Raw genomic sequence first — 11,815 nt, forward strand, 5'->3', positions numbered from 1 at the left:
GCCAAGGCCGAGCCACCCCTTGGGGTGGCCGAGCCACCTCAGGGTGGCTCGGCATGAGCCGAGCCACCTTGAGGTGGCCGGCCACCTAGGGTGTCGGCCACACGTGCACACGGGCACAGTGACGCTTGGCTATAAATAGGAGAGGGGGTTGTTCATTTTGAAGGGTTGGAAATTTTGGAGAGAGGCGAAGCCCTGCTGGATTGGAGACTCGGAACTTAAAAAAGATTGAAACTTTGGGACTTCGGGGACTCACTCCTTCAGATCTGGTGCTCGGCGATCATCAACGTCAAATAAGGCAGGTGTTCGAGAGGATCAGATCTCAGATCTACGCAGGCATACTCCGGATCTAAGCTTGGTCTTAGATCCCGAGACTTGGACGATTGTTTCCTTGGTGAAACAATCCTCCCCGGCTATTATTTCCTTGGTGAAATAATACTCGTCGTACTGCGTAGATCCGACCGGATCTAGATCTCGCGGTGGTCCACGGCAAATAACCCCGGCGCAGGCAAAGAACCCACCAAGCGAGCGACCGCAAAACAGGAGCTCGCGATTCGTTCGACACAAAAGGAGAAAAGTTGTAATCTTTGGTTATTTTTATTTGATTTTCGTTGTAACCGGATCTTATAAAAAGACCGGATCTTTTGTAACTCAAAAAGTTGAATGACATCAAACTCGGACATATGCAAAACTATCAGATCGACTATGAACTCCGACTCGTCTAAACTGATGGTACACCTCCTACAAACGCTCTCCAGAAGCGATACCTCACCTAAAGGGGTGGAGACTGATAAAGGGGTGTCTAGAGGCTGAGCTACGAGTTGGAGTCTAGCCATAAATGCATGCGAGATGAAAGAATGCGATGCTCCCGAATCGAAAAGAATACAGGCGGGAACGAAATTCACAAGGAACGTACCCTCCACAACCGCTCCGTTGGCACCGTGATCACGGGGAACCACTGCATATACTCTACCTGTGGCTGAAGACTACTCTACTGCTAATGCTGGAGAATATGGGACAATCTGCCCCAGGGGAGCCTCCTGGACTGCTCGAACCTACCCCTCTGCCCTTTGCGTCGCTGGCGGTGCCTCAAGCCTGTTCTGCTGACCCTGACCTCTGCCTTGCTGTCACTGCTGCTGCTGGTTCGGACCCCTGCCCTGCTGAGCTCCTGCTGGTGCACTACGACACTCTGATGCCTTGGACCCCTGCCCTGCTGAGCTCCTGCTGGTGCACTACGACACTCTGATGCCTTGTGCCCGACCTTGCGATAGTAGAAACAAGATCCCTGGAACTTGTGCTGCTGATGCACTCTCTGATCCTGCTGGGGTCCCTTCTTATGAGGGCCCTGCTGCTGCTGATGCTGATGCCCTGACAAAGGTCTTGTCCCCGCTCTGTCCTGCCTTGGCCTTCCCTTCCTTGTCCTTCTGGAACATAGTAGTCTTAATCTCCTGTGAAATGGCGGCCTCAGCTACCTCCCTAACTGAATAGAACCTCCTCGAGATGAGGTACCGGCAGAAATTAGGGCGTAGCCCTGCTAAGAACATCTGAGCTTGACACTCTCCTGTCTGCCACATACCCGTGAAATGCAGCAACTCCATAAACCGGCTCTTATAATCTGCCACTGTCATGTCCCCCTGAGTCATCTGGGACAACTCAAGCTCCTTCCCAGTCCGTGCTGCAGAAGAAATATACTGCCCATCAAAGAAGTAGATGAAATCCTCCCATGTGAGGGTCATCCTCTGCTCTGGAGTAAACTGTAGCCGGTACCATCTCCCGGCATCTCCCTTCAGACTGTAGGATGCCAACCTCTGCTTCTGAACCGAATCTACACTGAGTATGTCAAGTATATTGCTCACATCCTCCTTCCACTTGTATGCTGCAAGAGGGTCTGGTGACCCCTGGAACTCTGGTGCCCTCATCTTCTGATACCTCTCTACCATACGGAGCCAAGCTTCCTGCTCCGTGGCTCTATCTGGTACCGCTAGTGGAATAGCTGTAGGTGCTACCTCTGGGTCTCTTTCTCTGATCGAGATGGCTGGTATCCCCTGCTGCTGAGCTACCGGTGGTGGTGGTGTCCGTGGTGCTATATGAGTCGTTACTAATGGTATCCCCTGCTGCTGAGCTACCGGTGGTGGTGGTGTCCGTGGTGCTATATGAGTCGTTACTAACTCCTCAATGGTTGTCATCCTGGCAATAAGAGGAGCCATGATATCCACTAAATACTGAGGAGCCTGCTACGACTCTGGTGGTGCCTGCTCCTGCTCGGGTGGAGCCTGCTGTGGCTCAGGTAGGGCCTGCTGGGGCTCTGCCTGAGCGGCCCTTCGAGTGTGAGGTATCCCACGTCCTGCCATCTCTCTGATCATAAGAAACAATAAAGTTCAAGAGTCAAAGTAGACGTATATTCTATTCATACATAGTACATCACAATATGATTTTCACATTACATAATATTCACGTATACACTTTAAGCAAAAGTAGTTGTCATAAAAAAAAATTCTCAAAATTTTGAGATATATGCATATATCGTCCTCACTCATACTAGGAAATCCTTAGCGGACTCTACACATGAATCCTAAGAAACTCTAACCTAGCTCCACGACTCGACACAGGATGATCCTAGGGATACTGGAACTAGAGCTCTGATACCATTTGTGACGCCCCTGGGTTCACACAAGGCTACAGTCCGAGGTAAAACTAGAAATGTCAAACCTGCCATGCACCACACCGTGCAATAACATGTTTTACCATCATAATTACTATCTCTCTAGTGGAATCAACAACAGGTGTAGTACAAAGCAAGTAAAAGATTTTACAACAATTGCTTGATGAAATGATAGGACTCAAATTAATACATCTCATAAATCAAATAAGCTGAAGTATATAGTCAAAGTCTGAAATGAAAAATAAAGATCTGGAGACCTCAACATGTCTCAAAGTACATAATGTCTGATACAGGAAATAAGGCACACAGCCTTTATAACTCTAGAACATAAGCCTCTCAAGTCTAAAATGTCTCAAGTGGAGTACAAAAATAAATACATCTAAAAAGAGGATAATAGACACTAGTAAGGGTCGCCCTCAACCTGCGACTCTCCGGGCTCCTGGCTCGTTACCTGAAAGGGGGAGGGACAACGAGCGTCAAAGCGCTAGCGAGCAACATCACAACCAACCCTAAGGGATAGGGTTCGTTGTATATGAAAATACAGTTAATACATAATAATATAAATCATTTACACAAACATTAATGGGTTTTTGTACTTAGGGAAATACAACACGAGCATAGGTACGTCGAGCGAAATAATCCAAACAAGGAAACCCTCATGTATATACCTTGTATCTCAAATTGTAAATCCCTAAATATTAAACCTGAGATTGGTCACAAGCAAAAATAAAGAAATGAATACAAACCTATCTCTACCAATAAAATGTAAACATATCAAAGCTACAAAAGGTGACATGTCCAGCCTAGGTAGCTATTATGTCCCAGCCTCATACAATATGTCGTGTACCCAAACTTGATTTAGTAACATGCTCAAGGTTTAGCAAAAGTACAAGGCACTCCTCAAGTTCAAACGTGATAGACAGTACCCTTGAATATGTAAACGCTGTATATATATATATATATACTTATATACACCCAGCGGGTGATTTAAACAGAAGCACAAACGAAACAGAAAGCAAATACTGTGATGAGTCGACTTGTGCTCAATTATGAGTCGACTCATGTCTCATGGGTGGACTCATGATCTGTTACGAGTTGACTCAGCAGAACACATTTGATAACAGGAAAGGACTTCGTGAGTCGACTCATGGTTTGTTATGAGTCGACTCATGACTTATGGGTCGACTCGTATACTGACGAGTCGACTCAGTAGAATCAAAAAGGCAACACAACTAGACTTCGTGAGTCGACTCATGACAGTCATGGGTCGACTCAACGTGATGAGTCGACTTATGATAAGTCGTGAGTCGACTCACGGGCTGAACAAAGCATTTCTCACAACTGTAACTCGTTCAACTCGATCCACACTTCCATTTACTGATCTACACTTCTATGGCCATCGATTCTCGACTATGATACAGTGAGAAAAACATATTTATCATGAGAAACGATTTGCTTATTTTTGTAGCATTTAATCAATATAAAACTCATATTTTTATTCTTTAAATAAAATTCCAGATCTGGGTTTTCATCAAAAACTTGTTGGTGGGGATTTAAAATCTAAAACACATGATTTCTAGCATTAACCCTAACAAGGATATTGATTTATACTTGAAAAATAAGTCTTAGGCTTAATAAAACTCATGGAAAATAGTTGTAAACTCTTAAAAACATGGGAGAAAGATTGGACGAGATGTTACTCGCCTCAGATGTGATGAAGAACAATCCCCTTTGCTGTAGTCCTCAAGAAGCTGCTGAAATCCCCCAAAAATCGCTCAATAATGCCCAAAAACGAGCTAGGGTTTCGAGGGGGAGAGGAGGCTAGGGTTTCTCTGGGGTTAGCTGATGAAATGAGGTGTTTTCGGGTAGAGGAGAATATATACGAGTGGATAAAACCCGACCCGAAACCCAAACAAACCCGACCTAGAAAAACCAGAAAAACCCCGATGAGTCGACTCATGCTCTGTTATGAGTCGACTCATGACTCATGGGTCAACTCATAAGGTGATGAGTCGACTCAGTAGAGCCATTTGACAACAGGGGTTGATATCATGAGTCGACTCATGACAGTCATGGGTCGACTCATGAGCTAAAATCTGGGTTCTTTGACTCTGCTGTTCGCCGACTCGTTCGACGCTACTCCTGCGCTGGTTGACACTCCCATAACTCATCAAAAGCACGGGGTTTTACAATACGGCCGGGTAGTCTATTCCCATGAGAAAGATAAAGTCTATGTATTCAATATCGTAGCACTAAAAGAGTTAACTCTTTTAGCACAACGTTACGTGCGGAACGGATTTAAACAATACGCATGCTAGCCCGACTCAAATGGTAGTCGATAAAGGCTCATCAAACCCGTTGATTACTGAGGGTTTGCCAAAAATTCTATAAATATGAGAATCATTGATGCACCAGCTCCGTTAGTTGGTCTCATGATTTGAGGATCCGACAAGATCCATACGTGCAGATGAATCAGGTTTAATAGTTAGTCCTGCAGCCCTGATATTTGAGACCGCCATGCTCCAATGCCTTAAGAGTTTAAACTGTGTCAACTCTAACAAACTTACGAGTATAAACTGTGGTAACGCCGGTCAATGCGTTACAGCAAAAGCTAATGTTGATCAACGCAAAGGTCGATGCCAGTCAACGCGTCGATGATTTTTCCAAAATAAGGCTAAGCAAAGATTTCGGGTTAGAGGACGATTCCATGGAGTTCAATCACATTCATATATGAATTCTCGATGAAGATAATTAGTTTAATGTCAACTCAATGATAAGAGCTAAATTCAAAAAATTACGCATCTACTTCAGTTCAAGATTTCGATAAAGGTTAGATGATAAACGCAACACCGGAAGAACTTCATCTATTCGACAAAACACTGAATAGACTGAATGCTGAAGATGTCAAGAATTAAAGCCAGCTACAGGTCCTTTGACACCGACTGAATGTGGGAGCTATCATATCCAAAGCATTCCAGACTCCTCTATAAAAGAATGAGTCTGAAATACTTTGGAGGGGGTATCTATAGGCATCTAAAAATACCTATAGATGTCCACACACAACTCGAGACAGAGAGAAGACGACGAACGTCGTTATCCGAGTCTAAGAGGATTATCCGACGTCGATGAGCGTATGAAGCAGAACGGCGAACCAACTGGCCCGTGCACTTGTCAGCCAGCTCCAAGTGGCATGCGTGCTCACCGGCCACCACCAAGTGGCCTGCACGCTCATCGGCCACTAAATCGGCAAACCAAGTGACCTATGCGCTCACCGGCCACCTCCAAATGGCCCGTGCACTCGTCAGCCAGCTCCAAGTGGCCCGCGTGCTCACTGGCCACCATCAAGTGGCCCGCACACCTATCGGCCACCAAATCGGTGAACCAAGTGGCCCGCGTGCTCATCGGCCACCATCAAGTGGCCTGCACGCTCATCAGCCACCAAATCGACGAACCAAGTGACCCGCGTACTCATCGGCCACCATGGGCCGAGCCACCATTTGGTGGCCCGGCCAAGGTCGAGCCACCAAACGACGGTTCAACCAGTTTCGATTCGAAAACACGTTCTTTTCGGTTTTGACGGATTTTCTTGGGATTTGTTCATTTTTGAGTGTTCTAACTGATTGGATATCATCCATAAACATTGTTACATAGTTATTAACTGAAGATAGGGCTGAATCTATCATTCTTATCTAAAAACCCCTAATTGAAGCCTATAAATTCAGGCCTAGGGGCTCATTTCACAGGGGGACATCAAGAGGGCGAAGCACTACCAAATTGGAGAGTGGAGCCACAAATTTACAGTGAAGGTAAGCACATCTTGGTGAATTCATGTGCATAAAGAGTGAAGTTCGAGAGATCTGAGACTCATCCCCTATTCCTCTAGATTTAAGCTTAGTCTTAAATCTCGAGAAGAACCGTGATCTCGCTTGGTCGGGATCATCGTTGCAGCGATTACTTTCTTCGTAAAGTAAGAGCTTTGATCAACTTAATCTGTCGATCGGATCTGGTCTGTGACGGTCCATGGATATTAACGTCCCCGGTACAGGCGAAGTTCCCACGCAAGTAGTGGGTGATAAACGTCCATTGCGCTGTTTGACAAGAGTTGTACTTTTTGTATTTTCATTGTATAAGGAGATCTTATAAAAAGATCGACTTTTTTATTTATTTGAGTTTATTATAATAACTAAAGTTGTAATAGATTCGATGACAATAAAAACAGCGACTTTTAACCCAAACAATAATTTGCTTAGTTTGTTTCAGACTTATGTAGTCATTTTCTTTTGAACAATTGCAATTCGTAATTATGTACTATGTGTGTTTAATGTTGGTACTATGGTTGTTTAATGTATTATGCTTAGTATATTGTGTTTAACTAGAAAAATTGCTTATAATATGAGCTAAATATTTTTAACCGCAAATTGATGGAAGTTATCGAAATATTGATCTTTATAGTAAGTCTTTGCCTACCTATTTGGATGGGTGAAGTTATGGACTATGCTCACAATTTGGATGATTTATTTAAAGTTTTAGCTCATGTAGATGAAATTCTTGCATGTTTAGAGTAATGTATAATTCTTTTTGTTAATGACAAAGGGGAAGATATACTATATGCTATACTATGATATATATGACTTTTAGGGATTCTAATATGCTTTAATGTAGGGGGAGTAAGCAAATAATGTTCATAAGTTTTTTTTTGTGATACACTTACTAGTGCTTAAATTGTTTATCATCATAAAAAAAGGGGAGAATGTTGAATATCTTGTCTCCAATATATATTTTTGATGATAACAATTTATTTACTATGTGTATTATATATGCACTAACATATTAATGCAGATAACAACATCCAATATGCTCAAGATATGTGAACTAAGTGCATGATGAGTTCAAGGCAACAAGACAAACAAAGAAGAAGATATGCTTCGTAAATTTATAATTTTACATTTTCTTTGCTTAGAACTTTTGTACAAGCCTTGATCACTCAAAACACATACACGCACATAGTATTTAGAACACACTAACACATGCTTAGTGAGTAGTTAACTATAGAAATCCCCTAAGTTAACCATTAGTGTTTATAGATATAGAGTGAGTCTCAAAACATATCATATATCTCATATCTATGTATTAGTAGTCGACTAATACCCTTAGTAGTTGACTACTCAAGCCTTAGTCAAAGTTACAGAAACTGTGAATTTACAGATTAGTCGACTACTATCCTTAATAGTTGACTACTCATTGTCAGTTCAAAATTACAGAAACTTTAGTCTTACAAATTAGTCAACTAATGCCTTTAGTAGTCGACTGCTAAGTAGTTTTCTGACTTCATAGAGTCTGAATAGACTCAGTGTAGTCGACTATAGAAATAGTTTTTTTTTATCAATTCTAAATTTGAATAAGTGAATGTTTATAGTCATTTTAAAATGTTAATTGGGTTTAAAATTTGAGTTTTTCAGAGGCTATAAATAGGTGTTAACTTTAGAATTTGCCCACAAACATTCATATACATAAGATTCAAAAATTGTGAAACTTCAAGCCCTCTTAATTCAAGTTTTCATTCTAAGTGTTAAGAAAATAAAAGTTCTAAAAGTGCCTTTGTTCCCCATCATTATTAAAAATTGTTTAGGTATTATTCAGAGAGTAAAAAAGTTCCTAAGCCACTACTGCACTTCACTAACACTTCAAGGCTTATAGGAATTTGTGATCTTACTTCACAGAAGGTTTCTCTCGGGTATGAGAGAAGATCTCTTGGTTTAGAGATTGGTTGCAATTGGCATGGTTTTGTCAATTGGTCAGGTTTGGTTTGATTTTATAATTTGTTTCAAAATCTTAGTGGAAATCTCAAGCGGGATGCTTGGAGACTGGATGTCCACCCGAGGTGGTGGAACCAGTATAAATCTCTTGTTTGTGATTATTTAATTTTTGTGATTGTTATTATTTGTTCTTACAATTTATATTCCATCTTGCAAATTTTTTTAAATAACACTATTCAACCCCCCTAGTGTTTAGTGTGTGCTTTCACAGATCCTACAACTATGATCATACATCGCCTGATTCATCTCATGCACCAACAGCAAAAACGCATAAGGTATATCGAAGCAGTCATCTTAGCTTTCGAGCTCCATTGAGTACATCTTGGATTGAAACTTGCATAGTAGATTGATTCTGGCCTTGTTACGAGTGTCGATGACTGCAAAAGATGAAGCCATTTATGGGTTCTGAGTATTGATTGAAGAAGATCGTTGGAAGATGGAGCGAGTAGTCGGAAGTTGCTCAAGTGAATAGAATTCTAGGGCTCAATATAACAAGTGAGTTAACCCCTCTGAGAAGCAAGGATATATATAGGGAAGGAAGTGAACACGTGGCTGTATCACAATAGTCGACACAATTCTTAATAGATGGCTAGGATTAGCCCCAAAATTTGGAACCACTATTTAGGAATCGAGGCAACACCAATACATGACCTCTCATGATGTTAGAACATCACGTCGACAGTGACCTACCAGTAACCCCTCATAAATGCACCCTAAATCCCCAACAAGCAACTATTCAATTTCACTCAGACTCGGCCACCGAAGTTCGAGTGAATGAGGCCAGTGTTACATAGAACTGGCTAAATGTTAATCCTCCCCCTAAGAGCCGCCATGCATCCCATGCTAACTAAACGTCAAATGGACCTCGCCCTATGCACAACGACTCGAGCAACGTCTACGATCGACTCTTTCCAAGAAGAGCCAAGTCGAAAGACGTTCTTACTCGAAACTCACCATTATGGTCGACCCTACTCCTCTTCATCCTATAAGGCCAGGTCAAGAACTTTCCAATCCAATATGGCTGAATAAAAAGGCATCATATATCGGCTCGCTCGCAAGATTGAGACGAAGTGTGTCATTTGTCGACCCTCTCGCAAGATCAAGATGAAAGGCAGTTTGTCCTCAAATCCCCCACCAACAGTCGATCACCGTCACATTAATGCATGATCGAAATCATCATTGCCCCAGCCCCAAAAGTCTTTATGACTTGTCAGATCTCCTCAGCACCATGCTTCCCTTGTTACCATCACATTAATCTCATAGGTGACTCATGCCCTCCACAGCCGATACTTGTAAAGTACTTGCCGACTCGACCAGTTGTTTTGACTCCACCAGAGTTACTTAAATAACCTCCTAGACCTACTATAAAGAAGGGGTGTTGTCCAGTGCATAAAGTAAGCAATTTCTTGCTAAAAACACACTATTACCATACTTCTTCTCCACTCAAGCTCATTACTGACTTGATCTTCAGAGGAACCACCAGAGATCCTCCCACGTGGTATTTGTATGCAGGACTGGATCCTTTACTCAAGAACCAACTATTTAAAGAAGATTGAGGAACCCTAATACACAATTAAACCCACAGTTAATATCTTGTTTGATAACTGACATCATCAACCCACAAAAGAGCATCAGAACTTACCAAAAAGTCACTAAAATAAAAGAAATTACAAATATATCTTGTAAAATAGAAAATTATAAGAAATCCCCTAACAATTCCAAAACTACGAATAACCCTCAAAATTTTCAAAAATTGTAAAAACACACTAAAAATTCAAAACATACAAGGAAATTGAAATTTCTTGTAAGAAAATTTTGAATTTATAAAAAACACCCTAAATTTTAAAAATTACAAAAAACACTCTCAAAAGTCTAATTAAAAAAATTTAAGTATTTCAAATCTAAAACATGACAATGAAAATCAAGATAATAAAAACAGCCCCAACAATTTTGGTATTTATAGAAAATACCACAAAACTTTAAAAGTTTTAAATAAAACCACAAAAATTCTAAATTTACAAAAATATTCACAATTTCAAATATAAAACAATGAACTGAGCAATCTAAGAATTACAAACAACCCTCTAAAGAGTTTTAATTTTGTCAAAACATCCTAAAATTTAAATTTTTGCAAAAACATCCTCAAAATTTTAAAAATTACAAAAAAACTTGAAAATTTCAAACCTAAAATAGAACACTAGAAATCTATGAATTACAAATAGCCTCTTAAGAATTTTAGAATTTGTAAAAAACATCGTAAACTTTCAAAATTACAATTAACACTTTCAAAATTTTAAAATTTACAACAAACTGTATGAATATTTCAAACCTACAAAAAATACACTAAAAATCTCAAAATTACGAATAGCCCCCTAAGTTTTAGGATTTGCATAAAACACCTAAAACTTTTAAAACATAAAAATGTCAGTAAATATTTTATTTACATTGCCTAAACATTCAAAAGTTGCAAAAAACCCTTAAATGCAAAATTTTTTTAAAAACTCTGTAAAATTTTCAAGTCTAAAATAGGACACTGAAAATCTATGAATTACAAACAGCCTCTTGAAAATTATAGAATCTATAAAAAAACACCCAAAACTCTCAAAATTGCAATAAACATAGATTTTATAACAAACTATATGAATATTTCAAACTTACAAACAATGCACTATAAATCTTGAAATTAAAAATAGCCCCCTAAAAATTTTGGGATTTGCATAAAATACCATAAACTTTTAAAACTTACAAAAATACGCTCAAAAATTCAAATTTAGCAAAAAGAGTTTGAAAACATCAAACCAAAAACAGCACACTAAAAAAGTTAAGGATTACAAATAGCTCCCTACAAATATTTGATTTACAAAAAACACCCTTAAACTTTGAAAAGTTGCAAAGCTACCCTAGAAATGCAAAATTTTCTAGAAACTCCCTGAAAATTTTTGATCTACAAATTGTGAATTGAAAATCTAGGATTACAAATAGCCCCTTGAAATTTTTGAATCTGTAAAAAACACCTAACAGTTTCAAAAGTTACAAAAAACACCCTAATTTTTTTTAACATTTAGAAGAAACACCCTAAAAAGATAAAATTACAAAATGGTCTTTTTTATAATTTCAATTTTTTGAGGGTGGTTTTAGAATTTTTTGAAACTTTTATGGTGTTTTGTGCACAGTTTAAAATTTTTAGGGGACTGCTTGTAATTCCTAGTTTTTTTTCGTATAGTGGTTGTAGGTTTGAAATTCTCACGGCAGTTTTTATAAATTCAAGTTTAGAAGGTGTTTTTTTTAAATTTTTGAAAGTTTTTGAGTGTTTTCTACAAATTCCAAAATTTCCAAGGGG

The sequence above is a fragment of the Asparagus officinalis genome, chromosome 4 (assembly GCF_001876935.1).
Source record: "Asparagus officinalis chromosome 4, Aspof.V1, whole genome shotgun sequence".
In the NCBI taxonomy this organism is placed as follows: domain Eukaryota; kingdom Viridiplantae; phylum Streptophyta; class Magnoliopsida; order Asparagales; family Asparagaceae; genus Asparagus; species Asparagus officinalis.